The 20,616-nt window shown below is 35.2% G+C and overlaps 1 protein-coding gene across 1 annotated transcript in view; it reads right to left on the bottom strand.

Moving 5' to 3' along the window:
• LOC117225178 (uncharacterized) overlaps positions 1-19,564 on the bottom strand; it is a 43,199-nt gene extending 23,635 nt beyond the window's left edge. The window contains exon 1 of the mRNA XM_033478510.2: positions 19,330-19,564. The gene's annotated coding sequence lies outside the window, so the exon portion shown is untranslated. The remainder of the gene's footprint in view (positions 1-19,329) is intronic.
• Positions 19,565-20,616: the final 1,052 nt, after the last annotated feature.

Below are 20,616 nucleotides of genomic sequence, written 5' to 3'. Positions count from 1 at the left end.
TATGCAAACTCACGGACCAGGATACGCTTGTTTCGCATTCAACGCCGAGCACTCGACGACCGAACAATGCCTCTCTCTCCTTGAACGTGGGAGAATCGCGGAAATTGTAGATGAGACGTACTCGAACTGTACGAATTAACGCACTTAGTGTGAACTCTTATCTATTTGTGCGAAGTAACAGTAGAATATCTCGTAATCGAACCAACAGGAAAGCGTATCCTCTACCAACCGAGAAATCTGGATCACCTCCAATGGCTACGAGTCCCAGAAAGATATGTAGGGAAGAACTATCATGAACGGAACATTACAATTATCCCAAAAATTGTGAATCTTCCTATAATAAAATTACATTTGATTTGTAACTATTTTGTTATGCATTTCTAATCACGTCTAATTTGAAGACTTTACCAGTTAATATGTAATTATATCAGGCAATTAACTTTCTTATGCTTGAAAGTAATATTTTTCCATTTTTCTCGTAACGTTGTATGAAGTACTGTTACTTTTTTTAAAGTATTGTTTTTATTTATTCCATTCGATCAGTGATTTCTTCGAGAATGTTGACACATAGCACCGGATAGTCTGTTTTTATCATAGTAATTAAACAAGTTAACTTGTTAATGTTGTTGCCAAGTTTATGAATGGCACACACAGAATAAATAGGAAAAAGATTTTTCATTTTTATTTTTTTCATTCAAAGGATTAGGTTTCTTTATAAAATTCTAAAATGATGTAAATTAGATTTACAGTAATTTCTCTTACATTGGCCTTCAGCTTGCACACGAAAATGGACAATTTGGGAAGAGGAGGCACGATTATTCGAGCCAATCAGATTGTGCACGATCTTAGTGTCAATTAGGGAGAATTTATTATACTAGGGAAGAGAAGATACGATTATTTCACACGATTTTTATTTCTGCAATATTCAATAGGCGAGCTTTGTAGAGCTTTCGAAAAATTCGAATTTTTGTGAAAACATGCAATTTTTAACAAAAATAAGATATTACATGGAAACTACAAACATTTGGAATGTCAATATCGGTATTTATAATATTTTATGCTTCCAATTGTTCAGACTAAGGCCGAATCAAAATTTTCGGGCCCTTCTACGTGTGAGCTAATAATAAGTTACTTTCTGAACAATAATTACTCAATGTTAATGGGATATATGTATATTGAGAAACAAGGGACCTCCAGTCAAGTCAGTGCAATGTTTACTTTAAGAGTTTTGTCTGTCTGGCCTTGCGTGCAAGCAGAGCTGTCAGGAAAAAGCGAGGTTCTTCATGCCCTCCAAAATCCTCAACAAAATGCATTTCTCATACTTAAAAATGCTGTTGTCTATAAGAAATATTGCTTATAGTATATTTGAATATTAATATTCAATTGACTACGAAGAATTGTCAACGTTTTATACAATTAACAATGAATATTTTTTGAGTCTCAACTGATCGCGGTGGAAGTGGTTGTCGTACCTGTATAATAGTACCAATATCACTTCCCCCAACGTCCATCGATGAAAATGATCATTGTTTAAAGCGAATCTGTGGCCGGAACCGTGCGAAGCTACTCCGAAGTTACTGTCTTGATCATCGATCAAACTACAACAATATTAACTAACAACAAAAATACCATTATTAAAATATAAGAATTATAAATTAACAGAAACAACGCTTTAAACAATAATCATTTTCATTACACCCCTTTACGGAACTGCCGATGCATGCGCGACCTAGCTCACTCCTTGTAACGTTACTATGCATAGAATAGACTATATTTTGCTCAGGCAGTGTATGATTTCATAACAAGCATCGATCACCCCGAGCTTGAAAGTAATACCGTTGAAAGCGGTGAATCTACGCGAGCATTATTGGGATGTACGTTGAATTTGAGTCTCTCAATACTAGCACGCAGCTCTATGCAGCAGAGCGGAGAAAGAAAAAAAGAGGATCGTACAATAAGTTCAGCGTGGGAGAATCGTAGGAAACGTGCACGAGGTGTGCGTAGCCTGCAGGAACGACAAAGAGGAAGGACAATCGACATCTGTTCCATGGAACATTGGAAACCCTAGCCACGGGCTACCGAAGGGCAGGTTCCCATGACCGAAGGGGACAGGTATACACCGCTTGGTCAGGTGTGCGCGGCTGCGGCACACGCTGGAAGACGAGGCCCTTTTCGTAACGAAGTCGATCGCCCACAAAGAGATAGATTAGATGTTCCAGTTTCCGTTCCTGTCCCAATTTCCGTGTCCTCGGTTTAAAAACGTATAAAAAAGAGAAGTTTTATATATAAAATGACACCTTTCCCTGAATCTCACATGTTGATAGGTAAACATAGTAAAAAAAATATACATCGTCAATTTGTGTATAAAACTTTCCTCCTTCTATACGTTTGTAATCCGAGGACGTGGAAATTGGGACATGTACCCTATTTATTATTCGCTCAAGCACGCGACAACAGCGAAACTTTCACGGTCAAGATGCCAATGGATTGGTCCGCGTACCTTTACGAAAGTTGTATACGCCATGCGGAGAAGTAACCAACTATTGCAATTCTCTTAAAAAAGAAAACAGAATTTGCCAAAAGTATCATTACCGTAAAACTCTATTTACAATAGTGGAGCCGGCAATTATACGATTTATTTCGGGTATAATTCATTTTATATTTATCGAATAAGATGTATTAAACTTTAATATCCAAACATAAACAAAATAAAAGGATAAACAAATGTAATATGTCTTATTCAATAAATATAAAGTTAATTATGACCGAAAACAAACTAAAGGCACAGCAATTGGTTATCCCACAATAACCTGCTCCGTTACCTTATGTAAACTCGTAGGGAGAGAAATAGTTCAAGTAACTAGATGCTTCACATAATAGAATAGAGATGCCAATTACTGTTGGTATTACCCAGTTGACGGACTTGAGAAAATTTCGCTACGAAAAACAACTTTAGAATTTAATTGATACTGTTTTAAGAACCTACGCGTAAATTTCAAAGTTTATTTAATTGATATAAATATCAAATATCAAATCTTATTTCAGTATTTAGAGAATGAAAAAAAAATTCGACACCCGGCCGATTTCAAACGTCCACTCGAGCGGCGCCGCTACGGCGCCCGGAAAATTTTATCGATCAAAAAACTTAATGTTAATGTTAAAGTTTTAGTATGCACACTAACAATTCAATGCAGAATACAAAGAAATAAATAATATAGCTTTAATGTAGTGGAATTCGGTGTTTTGATTATAGAAATAAATTCCTACCATATGGTAGGGCTAGTGCGTTTCAAAGTCTGCCGTAGCCAAAGGATTAATAAAATTTCAAATTTACAGTTCCTCTGTTTAAAAATATAACAGATGATTTGAGATTTGAGATTATGTGGGCCAATCCTGCGTTAAGCGGCACAGTAAATAAACTACTGAAATTGAAGCTAAAGACAAAAATTCAAATAAATGATCACTGCTTTGTTTTTTCGTAATCTTAATACATTTTATCAATACAATTAACATTGAGATATCTTACCTAGAACGATTTATTTTACTGAATATTGATCTTCGTTCATTCAATATTTTTTAAGCTTTTTCCATACACCTTACAGAAAATTTCGCGAATTTAGTGCAAAAAATCTTAAAATAAATTTAGTGATATTTTAAGTTCTAAGAACTTCCGCGATCTTTCACACGTTTAATTTTAACAAATGAATAATTCATTGAATTTAAATAAAAACGATTTAATATGTTCTACTCGATAAATATAAAGTTAACTACGATTGAAAATAAATTGAAGGCACGATAATTGGCTACTCCACAGCAACTGGCTCCATTACTCTACCCGTTACTCCAGGAGTTGACTGACTGGCCACATTACTTGCAACTTTGCGTTCAAATAACTAGAGTCCGCGTTTAGGTAATTGGATTTAATCATATGTCTTACTTAGTCCTCGAATTATAGCAATAGCTAGAAGTCCATCATATAATTGACTTTCGTAAAATTATAGTGACGTTCAGTACTAGTTAAGAGAATACGGTCAGCTAGGATTCACAAAACCATGCATTAACGAAAATTTCGTTCGTATAAATGGAGTTTTACTGCATTTGAATTCTCTACTATTAAAGAATACAGAAATCGCCGATGGTATTATTATCTCATGGAAAGTTTCCTGAGATCATTCGGTCGGTTACTTTTATGGGACGGTTTGATATTTTGTGTTATTAGTGAAAACGTTTGCATACGCGAAAGCGTAAAGTTTCTGATGTTTTGACGATGAATGAGGAAATTATACTGCTAGATTTTGAATAGTTAAATTGCACTTTCTTGCCTGTTTTTATACTTCGTTAATTGTGTTATGCATTCCATACTTAAAATATTGTCGAATCTTTTAGGTAAATTAAGTGAATTAAGTAAATATCGTTTAGCGAAAGTTGATATTTTAGCAAAATGTCACTGAATTTCTCGATTCCGACTACTGCCCCCCCCCCCCCACTAACAATAACTATACACTTGTCGTGGGAAGTATGTTGACAGCTTTTTAAATAGAATAACTTTTTTTTAGATTGGTTCAAATGAATTGAAGCTTTCTGAGATGTTAGTTCGACTAGCTTTTTAGAGAATAATAAAGAAAAACAAAATCTTTTTTAGGTTGCAATCTGCATTAAACTGCAGATTTACCATAATAATAAACATATGTAGTATCGTAATTTAGTGAGTACGATTAGGACGAGGAGGAGTGTTAGGCTTAGGAGACCGTAATTTTAAGACATTGTATTAAAAGAGAAACGTTGGTGAAGGCCGGGTCAGATGAAAAAAACCCTTGGCGACGGAGAGCCGGCGGATGCGATTGTCACGTTTTTGGAAAAGGCAGGCATTGTGTCGAAGGAGCGTGTTTGGAGTGGACAGAGAGTATTCGAGAGTGTCGTCGAATGAGGAGCGTTGCAAGTTGTAGAATTAAGTGAAGTAGTTGTAATCCTAGTTGTAGATACGGTACGCGATATTTCCTGTTTTCATCACGTTTAGTTCTTTCCCAATCAATACATATTCTATATTGTTTAAATATTGAACAATTTCTACACATATCATCATCCACTTGCGACGAAGCTTGACTTTATAAAATAAGATTTGATGACATTACGTTGTTTATGTAACTTGATAATCTTCTATCAACTGGCCGCATATTTATTTACGATAAAAGTATCACATTAAAAAACAGAAAGCATAAAATGTTTCAACTAACGTAATGATTGTTAGGATGCTGATGGACTGTTTTTAAAAATTTCATTATAACGCAATCGTTTCTAGTAGTTTCGCTTAAAATATTAAAGCATACCAAGCATCGGATCTGTTAATTATAGCAGTAATTAATCTTGCTTTATCGTTTTTAAAAATACGAAGGATCAAATGTGCCACGAGTTGGCTATTACAATGTAACGTTACACTAATTATATCCCACTTGGAATCGTTAACCTATCTTCCACCACGGTATTGTGTTATGGTTTAACGAAGCAAGTTCCCAACACAAACGTATACGCGCTTCAAGCCAGATCGTAAACTAATGTATTTACGCGTTACTCAAACGAACGCTATTACGTACTGAAGTAGCAATTTAGTATTGTACAGAAACAATTTGTATCGTTAGTAAAAATGATTAAGAAAATAAGTTATTTATGTACCCTATCATTTTTAGAGTAAACTATTATATACATATTTGATACAAAATTAAATTCAAAATTATTGTGTTGTATACTTGATGCAAAATTAAATTCAAAAGGCCTCTGCAATGTTTATTAGAATATTGTGGTAAATAACTTTGCTATGAGAAAATAATTGTTTCGTCTAAAGACTTTAAATTTTCTTCACGAGACCCTTCACAATTGACCCTAATATTATGTTTCTATTTTGTAAAAAAAACATGTAATTTTCTATGTTTTTATTATTTTATACACTAGCTAAAAATAAAATACAATATATGGTATATCTGGAATTAGATAACATACCTTTCTACGCCCTTTATTTGATGGCCGTCATAGCCCCATTATATGAGTGATGTAAATCAAATTTTCCTCATTGTCAATACCTGGACACGAGTTAGTGGGACACCCTGTATATTTGCTAACGTAATAAAAATACACTTGCGCGAACGCAAACATGAATATGAACGTGAACGGGAACGGGGACGCGAGGGGAAGGTTCAGAACGTCCCTTCCGCACTTAATTTATTCACCGTATCAGTCGTTGAGCAAAGAAAAGTGGTTGCCCGAGAGACACGCACGTGCGCGAAGACATAATTTCATTTACAAAAAAGAAAAGTAATTCGTAAGGTGCGACACGTGCTCTGGAACTAGTAGTTGATGCACGAGTACGATTGTTTGCCCTCGCGTAGTGGAGTTTGCCCTGGGGTTGCCGGTAATTATGCCGTCTCGCGCTAACGATTACTTTGTGGAAGCGCAATTACGGAGACGCATTAAGTATGCTCACAAGGAGAAACGATAAACGGAGCGGTTCTGGTACGTTACTTCTATCTGAAATGGCACGCATTATACTTAACTAGGCGCGCTATTATATCTGTGGGATCTTATGGCCTCCGGTACCTGTGCCAGAATTCCCAATGAACAGTGTATTGCGCTCTAATAACTTCTTTAGGCAAACGATAATATCGAAAATTCAAGAAACGGACGCACAGTCGCCAAAAACGCGATTCTAACCGAGCAGAATGATTTTTGTCGTTATACGTATTTCCCTCCACGTAAATATTCATAATAATGTTGATGATAACAATTTATCAATTTATTAAATACAAAATTAAAATGTTAACACAAATCCCTGTACCAATTTCACGCACAATGTAAGTGATTCGCGTGTGCACTCGATACCAAAATATAGTAAATTCCCTCCAATTGTCACTCAACGTGTACAGTAATTTCTCCTTAATTCGCGCTCAGATTGCGCACAAAAATGGACAATTTGGAAAAAAGAGATACGATTATTCGATCCTTGCGCCTTGTTTTTAAAGTTGTTAACAATCGGTAGCTATAAAAACAAGCCGCAAGGCTCGAATAATCGAATCTCCTTTCCCCGAATTGTCCATTTTTGTGCGCAATCTGAGCGCAAATTAAAGAGAAATTACTGTAAACAGAAATGGACAATTTGGGAACAGGAGATACGATTATTCGAGCCTTGCGCCTTGTTTTTAAAGTTGTTAACAGTCGGTAGCTATAAAAACAAGCCGTAAGGCTCGAATAATCGAATCTCCTTTCCCCGAATTGTCCATTTTTGTGCGCAATCTGAGCGCAAATTAAAGAGAAATTACTGTAAGCAGAAATGGACAATTTGGGAACAGGAGATACGATCATTCGAGCCTCGCGGCTCGTTTTTATAATTGTTGGCAATCAGTGACTAGAAAAACGACCCGCGAGGCTCGAATAATCGAGTCTCCTGTTCCCAAATTGTCCACTTCTGTTAACATGTTGTGCGATAATTGGAGGGAATTGCGAGGGATTTTTGCAAGCCTCCGCCTTGAAGACTGAATTTGAAGCACTATTAAAATAAACTAAACTCGATGGTATAATGTTGAAAGGCTAAGATAGACTGGCAGACTAGAAGGCTAGCGTGGGCTGGAGTCTATTCGAGCAAACTGAGAGACAGACTGAAGCAGATTAGCAAAAAAGGAGAATTGTTTTTGTGTTTTTATAATAGTCGAAAACAGAGAACTAGCAATTGATTGGCTAGTAGCAAGATGGAAAGGGAAGTAAAAAATCACGTAGCGCGCAGTGCCGCAGGTAGCGGGAAATCCCAAGCGGATGACCGAGGCGGTGCGAGCTGGCGAGCCTGCTATAAACCGAAAATATGCTGCCGATAAGGTGTGCAAGTACTCTGTTGTGCGTAAGTGCAGCGACTATTTTATTGCCGGAAAGAAGACGGTTCTAACTCTAAGAAATTGTAAACCTAAAAGACGGGGCTTTTTATTACGTACAAACCGTTCGTTGAAGTAGTACGGGCATTGTCACGCCAAGCCAAAGGGAATTCCTTTGCTTTTCCTGCTATTTCAAACTTGAAAAAAAGCAATTCGTCTTGAAGAAAGTCAGAACACACAATATTTTGACACATAACGATTGCAATCGCACCTCGCTTTTTATTCATCATCATTCGATTACTCGATTGACATATTAGCGACAGCTCATTTTTTAAAGGAACCAAAGACAAATCGCCTGACGCTATTTTGCTTTCAGTTAAGTTGTGTTAAGGTCATGGGTTCGCCTAGCCTCTTAAGACTGTAATTCCTGTCGACGGACGAACCCTAGAAAATGTTGGGCATTTTGAAATTATGCTGGTACTTCACGGATCTTCGTTGACAACATTTGTTGTCACACGTTTAGAAAGTTAGGAATCTTTAAGTACGGCAAGCGACCTTAGGTCAAAGAACAAGAATAGTTTTCTCGAAGGATCTGGCCACGGATTGGGAAGGCAGCGGGGTGCCTTTTAGTAAGAGGATTTACTCCCAGAACCATCGAGGTGAACGTTCCTTCCATTGACTCGAAAAATTACTAACAGACACACTCACCTCCTTGTTAAAATTTTGTATTATTACCATCGTCAATTCAGACAGTGACCCCTGTCGCAATTAACATGTCGAACATGGTTATACCCTGTAACTTATTTATTGCAGATAATATTTCAACATTATATGTATCGCATAAAAGAAAATTCATCGTGGCGCCACGGGCAATTTCTGTAAAACCGGCGTGGCATTTAACGTGTTAATTTTTACCAGTACTTATTTTTAACTATGATCAAGAAATATGCATACATATAAATTATACATACAGTTGACACTGTCTATAAACATATTTATAGACGGTATGTTATTTAGAACTTAAATGCTAATTCTCTAATTTCGGATAATTCAATGAAAGAATAACGCATAACATATCGAAGACAGTGTTGTGTAAGAAGCATAGTATCAATTGAAAGATATAGTACGCTATTTCTAAGAAATTCATGTCAAGGATCTAATAGAGAGTAAGGACGATAGTATAGATATTCCATAAAAACTAGTCTATTTCCATTCAGACAAATGAATCTGCATACATTTGCTACGATAGTATACATAGGTATATATAATTCTAAAATTCATTCTTCTGGAATAACGAAACGATTTCCAAAAGATAATTAACAAGTTAGGCTAAAATACAAGTGGAACGACAATATCAGGGATTGGTTTAACAACTCTTGTATAACTACCGACGACTAAAAAATTGCCATGTATTCGAAAATGACCAGTAAAACACTACTCGACTTCTCAGAAGGTTTTATAATGACTGTATCGCCTATTCTTATCCCCGGTCGTTGCCTCGAGTGGCACGTGTTGCTGCAGCAAAAAATATTTTGAAATTCAAAGACAAGAATTCGAAGAATTAGCGGTGTACAAGAAATTAATTCGCATTTACGATGCCATCGAAGTACAGTCTTTTATGTTTTTCATTCGTACACTTATTCTTTGCCACTTCTGCATATTTTCGTAGTTTTAATTCAATTACATCGTAATTCGTAATGAACATACTTTAATTACTTAGTATTTGGTCGTTAAATATGAAATACATACTTTACAATTTTACTATAAAATACTTTATTATTTTATACTTCAATGACTTAATAGTAAGTGTGTAATTCAATTATATTAATTACGAATTACGATGTGATTGAATTACTTTGTAATTATAATTCCTTGAGTAATTTAATTGTACATATAATAATTATGCACAACTTTGATTTATGCAGAGGGTCCAAATGGACCGTACTTATCTTGGTGGTCCTTGTACTTATCTTTTTCAATTGAATTTCCACGCAAAGGTTACCATATATGAAAATATGATTTTTTAGTAAATAAGTTTTCTAATATCGGGGAAACGCTTTCTTCGAACTCTAAAATTTTCTCGCACGAAAAATACATACTTATCGAATGAAAGTTTTATTGTACCCAAATCACGTCGTACTTTACGAGGAAATTTCAATCACTGGCAGCGTTAATATCTTCGGAAAAACAGCGCAAAAGATTGCATCAAAATGGTAACAGGAAAAAGTTAACCGATTCGTACGAAAAAGAAACAGCAACGCATCAATCAAAGAAACGGAATCACTAGTATTCGCTCACAAAAACAGCATAATAACAATGTTAACATGTACCAGCAGTGTTGTAGAACTACACAATTAGTATCTTCGTTAATTACATGAGAAGCGCGCGACCGCGATTCAACGGATAAAAAGAGCATGCATTACAGCACCAGAGGAAAGTTAATAGCGAGACATCGTTTTCAATATTTTCGAAATGTATCTTTCGCTGGTGTTTACCATAATGGTATTGCTTCTCCCAGAATTTAATTAATTTACTACTATATCTCGTTTCAATTACTCTGATAAACAAAATCAATTTATGGAACGAAACTGTAACAATTTAAACTTTCGCTATTAATACAATTTCATTCAATATCTAACTCTTGATGCTTAATCATCCACAGATTAATGAGTCAATATTTTTCAAGTTATGCTAGTAAATTCACTTCTTCAACACTATTTCTACCGATCTTTTCTATATATCTATTTCTACCAAAACAATTTTATTACCGTTGTAGGAAAAGTGATAAAACTTATAAAATAATTTTTAATTAAAATTTTGAAAGACGTCTGATAAAACTAGTGCCGTTGCCGGTAGCACATACACGCGCGTTTTACTTAACATCAATCGAAATGTCAAGAAAATCGATCGTATTTATTTGCTTCTTTATTTCATTATCAATTTTGTCGACCCTATCTGCGAAGGTTATTTGTAGCTACGTTAGGGAAAACATTTTCGCAGCGTTTTCAACTGCATTAGATAAATCCAAGCTCGAATACTTGACAAAATCTTTTCATACAGTTTGATTTTGAAATCGTAAATCAATATAAATAACATAACGGATACTCAGTTGCTGATACAGTACTGAAATCGCTCGTTCTTTCTATCGAGTTTATCTAGATTTCCCGCATCATAAGTGCCTAACAGTTATTCGATAGCTGTGGTTTTTTCCCTATTGCGTGATTGTTTACTTATTCATTCCGCGTGACTAATAAAGTGATTCATTTTTTGATAACTATAAAGTGATAATTGTTCTTGCTAATTTGACGCTCCACAGTTTTCAAAACTTTATTACTTACACGAAACGAATGAGTAAACAATCGTACAACAAGAGAAAGCCAAAGCTATTGAATAATGTGAAAGACATAACCGTTAGGCACGTATTATGCGGGAAATTTCAATCGAAATTAAAATCGCAGGAACTTATTTCTAATCTGCGTAAGTCCCGTAAAATTCTATCCAATTAAAAATTCAAGTCGCGAATTTTCCTTTAACCCTAGAAAGATAACCATATGACAACGTACGTAAAAGATAACCATACGCTTCAGAGGCGCATGCTTTTCTAAGGCGTCAATTTTATACTAACAATGGATATTTATTTAAGTTAATCTAGTCATTCTAAAGGTTTGGCATTATTGTAAAAATAAAATGCATTTATATTATATTTTTTTATATTTTAAGTAATTTTAAACTTAAATCACTAGCCCTCTATGAAAACGGTGCAGTCAGTTGTTTATTTCGCAGGCGCCTCTGCGACGTAGGTTATCTTTCTCGGGTTAAAGAATTCGTCTTCAAAAAGGTCGGCTTTAGAAAACGGAACAAATCTCGTTCCCCAAATAATCCGGTAGTCTTAAAAGCCGGCACACGCCCACTCGCATCCGCGATTGGTCGCTCCTTTTTATAAACTAACCGCGCACCTGCGATAACTTCTCATTTGCTCTGGCTTATCTAGGACCCGGATGACACACACGTTCACGATTGCGGCAAGGAGCAAGGTCAGATGGAGATTGCGAGATTAGATGGGGCAGGCAGAAGAAAAGTCGCTAGGGAAGAAGGTCGGGCAAAGAAAGACGCGGGACAGAAAAAGGAGGAACAGAGCGAACGGAACGGAACAGAACAGAAGAGAAGGGAACGGAGCGTATATAGGAGTCGCGGTATAGTATAAGACAGAGAGGATGCGGTAAGAACGAGAGAAAGAGACGATGAAAGAGAAAGAGGTGTATCAAGCTAGCTGGGAGAGTTCGTTGGCCGATTGCCTGCCTTCGCCGTGCCTCTTCTTCTTTCCAGTCCGTTTTAGCCTTTTTTTATTCGCGAGCATCGAACACGCGCACATAGCCGCAGGTAGATGCATACAGGAGTGCCTGTTTCGTCGAGGGTGACGTCATCGATCGACAAATCTACCCAGGTGAGCTCAGGTTGCTTGGTGCAACCTCCGTTCCGTTCCGTTTCGTTCCGTAACGTTCTGTTCTCTTCCTCCTCCCCATCGACGTGACGCACAGTGTTCGAGCCACAGGTCAGAAGTCGAAAATACAAAGCGTAAGATCTAGAAAGTTTTACAATTCGAATCAGCAAAAGATTCTGCTGATTAGACCAATTTGTTGTTGAAATTCAATCCGAATATTATAAAAGTTTTAAAACGAGTAAAATATTTCGCTATTTTAAAAAGGCTTTAACAAACAACACATGTTATGTACGCTATTTTTAGAAATATTAAACTTCAAATTAAAATCAGTTCCATTTGCTTGAATTTGTTCGCAACAAAATTCATTTGCGATCCAAGACACCTAATACTTTTATTAAAAAAGCGTGTGAAAACCTATGAATCGATGACAAAAAATACAATGTTATTTAAAAAAGGTATTAAAAATAATAGATTAGGATTTTTAAATTCCCTTAATCTTTATAATATTTTAAATTATAACTATCCAATTTTGCCATAAATGTATAAAATCGGCAGTCTAGTAATAAAAGTACATTAAAATATTGTTAACACTAAAACAGAAACTAGGTTCTAGAAGTTTTTCAATCTGTAGAATCTGATTCTGATAACCAATTTACTATTAATTATACAGTTATATAATAGAATACATCACACTGGACTCAGTTTGATGCAGTTTTTGATCGTAGATCAAAACATATCCGATTCTCACAATCAATTCTATGTAAAAAATTTGTTGTTATTAATCATTATTTAAAATTGCATGTGAAATTATTTTACATGAAAATGATTACTAAATTTGAACCAACCTGCCGAGAAACCTATAAAATAGCTTATTTCATAATGAATAGTGCATAAATAACAATAATATGAATTAAGTCCTCGTTTTATCGATTTTAGCCCACTGTGTAACGGGCGTGCAAAAGTGGTGATGCATTAACACGATCGATCGATTGAAAATTCGTTTTAATTCGAAGGATACGCTTAATCGTGTTTACGATTTGCATAATGTACCGTAACCATTTACGAAGCCCCGTAGAAAGGGCTGCACGTATCTCTAGCTTACTATAAAAGACGTTAAAAACGCACACATACATATTTCTGGGTTATGAATGGAAGTTAGTGGCAGATTAGGTAGACCCTTCAACACGCTTTTCGACGTTTGAATTAAATGAGGGGACAGAATCCCCAAAGGACACGTGTATAATACGTGCCAGTGATTGTCAAAATGGTGGAAGTTGAGGGACTAGAGATTATTTCCATAATTTGCGTAAGGAACAGTTGATAGATCATCGACAATTAGGTGGCGGAGAAGCGACGATGTGTACTACAATTTACAGTGGTGTGAATAATTATAGATACAAAGTAACTTTTACATTGTACCGACATCTAAACGAGAGAGAGAAAACCTAACAAAATATCTTATTTGCGTATTTTTATCTTCTATTATTTCTAATATAGAAATATACATACAAGTATGATATTTTGTTAAGTTTCGTTTAAATATACAGGACGACTCAGATAAAGGAGATCATCTACAGTGCTGTGAATATGTATAATTATGAATTCAAAGTAACTTCTACATTTTTTAGAAATATTTAAACGAAACTCAAGAAAAATAGCTACATTTGTATACTTCTATATTAGAAATAATAGAAAATAGAAATATATAAATATGATATATCGATGATAAGTTTTTGATTAAATATCACTAAATGTGTAGAAGTTACTTTGGGTCTATAATTATCTCACACCACTGTAGCAACCAGGGTTGCACCTCGTTCCAGTTACTAGCTGTGTAATATGTATTTACGAAACATGTGCTTTATAGATACGCATGCGAAAATACACATTACATAGATTGCCAGCAAACACGAATGCAGTTACCATATCAAGCTTAATAAAATCATATTCCTTCACTCACAATGGCGGCTACTTTTTTCTACTGAAAAACCAAACATCGTCGTTGGTTCATCCGATTCGTGTAGAATGTACTAATCAGAATAAATACGAGAAAACGCGTTGAACAATGCGCACGGCCCACGTAAACGGACATCGTCAGTCTGAAAGCTGCATCCACGATTGGATGAACTCAGGGTTGGCTTGTCGTTAATGTTCGCGCAATAGGATCGCGTGTTATCGGAGTTAGCATCCCAACAATAAGATCAACAGTCGGACAATGCAATTATCGTTACTGTCGTATCCATTTGCGCTCGAAACGTATGAGACAATCTTTTAGCTGCAAGCAAAGACCGTCCATTAAACGGTTGTTCACCATTTTTGTAGATACAAATTGCTACTCATTGTTCGTCGTATAAGGCGCTGATCGACTAATATTTGAAAAGGAATCGATCGGGATAATAAGAAGTCGGATAAGAGATTGAAACCAACCAAAAGATTTTAGTACTGTAAAATATAACGTTCTCCTTTCCTAAAAGACTATTATTATTTGCATCACAGCAGTGAAACTGAATTAACATGAAAGTATAATAAAAAAAGGATACAGAGAATAATAATAAAAATTTAGAAATATTAATTTATGTAATGTGTAGAGTTGGGCAAATTTTATTGCAAATAATAAATAACAAATTAGAAATTAAATTAATATTGCATTTGCAAATAATAATTTAATTTTCTACTTAATTAAAAAGCCATTTAAATAATTTCACAAATAATTTAATTAATATTTCTTACTTGCAAATAAAATGTTATTTTTTATTCGAATTTAGGTGAAAAGAAAGTAATACGTAATTTTCGTTTCTTTTTTTCGTTTATTGTGTAATAAATATTAATTTCCATTTATTATTACTGAGAAACTTGCGGTTCCTGCTCGTGAACTCAATGATATCGCTCAGAGCGACCGAAGACCATTATTTCCTGACTATGACGTGTGCTTAACACGTTGCACAGTGTTGCGGTTAATGCTAATTAGGTGGATAAAACACATAACTTAATTTCGTAAGAAACAAATGGCCATCATGTGAAGTAATGCTTATGCAATAACAATATTAATGTCTCTCTGCCAGGATTACTCCTAAAGTTGGTTATACCAACACAAATGAATTAATATTTTATAAATATACATTGCATTAGATTTCTTAAGACTATTTATACAAGGTCTTATTTAAGATTAACATCGACTAATTTTAAATTAAGTTATTCATTTACTCTTCTTATACCTTAAAATAAATTTTTATAATATGAAACTTGCAACGAATATACGTTTGATTGTTTCAATTCATTCTAGGAATTATTTTGATTACTTAGGTTAAGCTTATAATATATTATTATATTTCATATTATTCATTTGTTGCAATAAGGCGTTGTGCCGAATAAATAACAAGCAATTAAATGATAAATAATTGTTTTTATCTTCTGCTTAAACTTCCAAATAACAAATAATTTTGTATTTAAATAATTATTTAAATGATGCTCAACTCTGGTAGTATGAAATGTCGGCTTTTCTTATCCGTTACAAATTGCAAGGAATTTTTTGCGGTTTTTTTTAAACTGGAATTTTTCATCGAAACCCTAACAGCAAATAGTTTGCAGAAATCTGTTCAACATCTGAATAATAATCTGAAATTTCATACCACGATCTAATAATAAGGAATCTTATAATAAATTAGAAAAAATATATTATATGTTCTCTAGCGTTTTCTCTTTTTATTCAAAGGAAAATATTTATTTGAGAAACCCTGACACCGTTTGCTTAGGCGAACAAGAATTTTTCCTTGCTAAATCCATTTCAGGAAAGAAATTCTTACCTGACATCGCCCAGGTAGAATCCCAAATCTAGAGTGTATTAGAACTGCAACGGTTGTACGGTGTAATTTAAGAAGATATTTACCGATCACGTGGCTGGTGTACACATTTTGAATAGCATAGAACTTTTATCGGCTCGCTGAATTGCATCCACGAGCATCCAATTGCACCACACTGTCGGTTCGATATCATTAGACCACGGATCTGTATGTAAATTTTTATTTTCACATTTCATTTTACAAACGTTAGAATGAAAGAAAATGAGATCACTTTATTAGTTAGTAATTTAGATTATTATAGTAATTGAGATTACAATAAGATCACTCATTGTAAAAAAAAGAAAAATTCTATTAGACTGTTAATTTATAGGTTTAATACATTTAAAAAATCCGCATGTGCCATAAATGGGTAAGATCCGCAAATCTTGAAAGAATTCGAACATGTCAAATGTCAATGTATGTATTATTTTTAATCTATAAAAACAACTAAACAAACAATGAACTTGTTAGTTAATTTCTATTTTCCCCAATTGAATGCAGACAATTTTTATTTTGCAAAAAAAATCCACAGTCTATTTATCACAATTCGTTAGGAATTTTCTTCATTTTTTATTGTTTGTTGACCACCCCCCCCCTCCCCCTTCTGATACACCAAATTGAAATAAATAAAATCTTCGTTGATTTTATTTCCACGGAACAAGAATTAATAGCACTTTCATCGAAATCATTTATAAGAATAATTCCCCGGATGAGTGGCTAATAATTTAAATTTGTTTCCGCTCCTCGAATCCTTGTATTCATTCGAAGGATGGGAATTCAGCAATGATTTATCACTAGCTACTACGATTACGAACGACGCGAATATATGAAATGCATCCACGGATACAAGAAGTACGCATTTACATAATTTATACCCGCGTATTAGGCGTATTTACGAAATCAATGACTTCTAAATACCTATGCACAGGAACGTTTATAAAGATTTTTTTTTACTCGTGATAACGGAGTTCTACAATTGCAGTCGCATTTGCATAAAATTCAGGGAATTTTGTTTACTTATCATGGAACTACGGATTCTGTTTTCCACACACACTATTTCCATATAATTAAAATTGTTAGAAGGAAATATGAACTATGTAATGCACTCCTGTTGCAAATGATGCATAACAATTTTATTTTGCCTAAACATTCGCAATCTACTGTCATTGAAATTTTAGGGTAAAAAAGTTTTAATCACAGTTGAATAGAATTTCCACTGTTGTTAAAAATTAAAATCCTATTGAACTCGAGAGCAAACATTACGTTAAATATTGTGACAAGTTTTATAAAATAATTGAAAAGGCATTAACTGAAAAAATATATGACAAGTATGACAATTTTCATTATGATACAAATTTAATAAATGTGTAAACAATAATATTTAAATAATAATTATTAAAAATAATAAATAATTGAATAATTAAGCAATATAATTTAAATAATTAAACAATAATATTTAAACGTTGGAATAAGTTTCCAACATTGCTAATCAAGAAACACATTCAAATGTAACTTTAAACGAGTTTTCGCAAAAGAAAGGAGTGTAAACCTGAATTCTATCATCGTTTTTACGAGATACGTATCTGGGAATTAACCGCGACTGAACTGATTGTAAGATTGCCACATGTAAGGAGGTATTTAAGTAGGTAGTGTTCGATCTGAACGAGTCCGACGACGCCGAAATTTTATTTTGATGCTCCAAGGCTAACCGTCTCGCGACATTCGACATCATGTAAACAATCGACGCTCTTCGATTTCGCTAGTCGAAGTGCCATCCGCACACAGAAATCGAAATTTCAGCGACCAAGGGAAGCCATGTTATAAACAATATCGAGCCAAAGCTGCAAAATGAGAAACGGTGAGCCAGAGCAGGTTTCAATTGCCGAAAAAGAAGAAAACGATGACGCGGCGTTACACGAATATTATCCTAATTGGTCACAGGTTGACAAAAGCATGACGGTTGCTATTTAAAGCTTCTCTTAGCACAACAGCGGTAGCCAAAGTTTAGAGCTCGACGAACAGGTCCATAAATCTCAAAATAAAGAGCGGCATTTTTGAGTTCATTTCCGGACGATTTCCACGGCAATTTCATGTGCAACTTTGCAGCAGTTTAGGCTTCTCCCTTTCTCAAAACAAACTTCGAATTTTAACAATTTAACTGTTATGCAGAGGCAGCTTTTTAAGATAATTTTTCTCTTGAAATGTCAATGGTAGGCGGTAACACTGTATATATATTCATGGTATTCATAATTAGATTGGGCAAAGGAAGAATTTCTGAAAGAAATCGGAAAAGATCGTAAATAGAACGTTAGCAATGCTATAATTAATCGATAATAAATCGAACTATGAGAATAGTGTAGAGTATTCAGTCACCAATGAACGCGACCGAAACATTTTTCAAGATGCTTTATGAGGGTGCATGAATCAGAGCGCTTACTTATGAGATACTCGGATACCCGGATTACTCGTGAAATTCTGATCTGAAGATATACAAATTGAAATAATACGATAAAATAATATGAAAAATTATTTGTATTTTAAGATACAGTTTATCTTTCTGTAACTCTTACTTTCAATATTATATGTATTTAATTAAATCAAATTCTGCATTTTCATTATTTTCTACATTACATTTTAATTTTGAAATAACGATATTAAGAAATCAACATTTTTCTGCCAGTAAACTGTTGCGTTTTTTGTCGCTACATATATGTATTTGTAGACAATATATCTCACTCGGGAAATATCTGTCTATTAGGGTATATCATGATTCATCTTACAAAATTCCCCGGTACTCGAACAATTTTTTTCTACCAGAGTATTTCGAAGGTTCAATTGAAATTGAATATTATTATATATTATTTATCATATCGTACGAAAGTCGAAATGCGCTATCCTTCTCGTCCTTTGACAACAAAATCACAAAATCTGATATTATTGTAATTTACATACACGCACATTATCGAACGATATCGGTAACCATAATTTTCGATCGTATCACACTAATCTTACCATGTGCGTTTCATGTTGCATAAAATGAACAACCGAACGATAATTCTAAATAAAAATAGTTCCCCAACTGCAAATTGAAAGAAACAACAGAGATGTCGATAATTGGCGAGAACCATCGGCACGATATAAAGCTGTAACTCTTGGAAGGCGGTTGTGTTTGTCAATAAAAAACAAGAAGTTCACTCACCTCTGACTAGAAGAAACTCCACAGATCAATGCATGCTAAACCAATGAACGATTTATTCGGCACGCGTGAATCGCACTAGACGGAACTCCACAGGGAATGAAATCCTTTGACGACGAGCCTTCACTATTCAAAAATATTTCGACACCGATCGACGAGATGCAAGCACGATACCGTGTGAATCCGTAACGCGACGTAATGAACGAAATATCGGGTCGCAGATGCGCACACCGGCACGACTCTGTCGAAACTGGCGAGGTGAGCGTCGCGGCGAGCCGTAGAGCGGCGAGCGACGAGGCAGGGCAGCGTTGCTGTTGCTGTTGCTGCCTACGCGCGGCACGGAGCGAATGCACGTGGGCAAAGGGGAGAGAAACGTCGAGGGCCAGTAGACTGTAAGGACTGTAGCGACTGTAGGTAGAAGGCAGAATAGGTAAAGCTGTAGTAGGTAGGTATGTATTCGCCGCGAATAGCATTTCGCTCGATGGGAACCAGGGTGGAGTAAATCATTCGCGCCCTTCGCGAAGTATTCATTTTTTCGTTTTACCTTCAGCTTACTTCGAAAGATTCCTTGCGAACGAGCCTATCCCCGATGGTCTAAAACGCGATTCTAGCTGAGCAAAATGATTTTTATCGGCATACAGCGATAGACTAACGTATTCGTACACCTTCTAAAACGCAATAATTTCCTTTAACACGTTGACTGCCGCGTCACCCGTATTCGGGTGACAGCAAAAGTTCTCATCGGGCCACGTCACCCGTAATTCGGCTGACGCTGATTTGACTACTTACAAAGGATTTCCGAAAATATTTGCAGTGTATAACATTAAAACATTCTCTGCAAAGTTGAGGTTGATCAGGACAGCTTGGACAAAAAGTTGTTTGTTTTTTCAGATATGCTCGTACCTCTGATCGGTCCATTTCGTATCTTTTGTTTGAACTGTAGCTTCCTCGGTATCATCAATATTTCTTTCTTCTTCCATGACCAATTCTCGTAAAATCTCGTCAATAGTATCTTCGTAACATTCATTATCACTAAGATTATATTTATCAGTATCCAAATCAGAATCTGACGATGTAATTTTATTTATGCTTCTCCTTCCGGGCAATCCGATCTCTTTTCATTATTGAAAAAACATAAGGGCAGAGATTTTAAGTTATACCATTCGGTACACGGCAAAGATTCCAACTGTTCATGCAGGAACAGAAACAGATATGAATTAACAGCGCACGCTTCCTATAGCGGCACGGGTGGCCTGTAGGAGATTTTGTTGTAAATACGCGTGGCAGTCA

This window comes from Megalopta genalis, chromosome 17 (genome assembly GCF_051020955.1).
Source record: "Megalopta genalis isolate 19385.01 chromosome 17, iyMegGena1_principal, whole genome shotgun sequence".
Lineage (NCBI taxonomy): Eukaryota > Metazoa > Arthropoda > Insecta > Hymenoptera > Halictidae > Megalopta > Megalopta genalis.
This window is presented reverse-complemented; position numbering and strand designations above follow the sequence as displayed.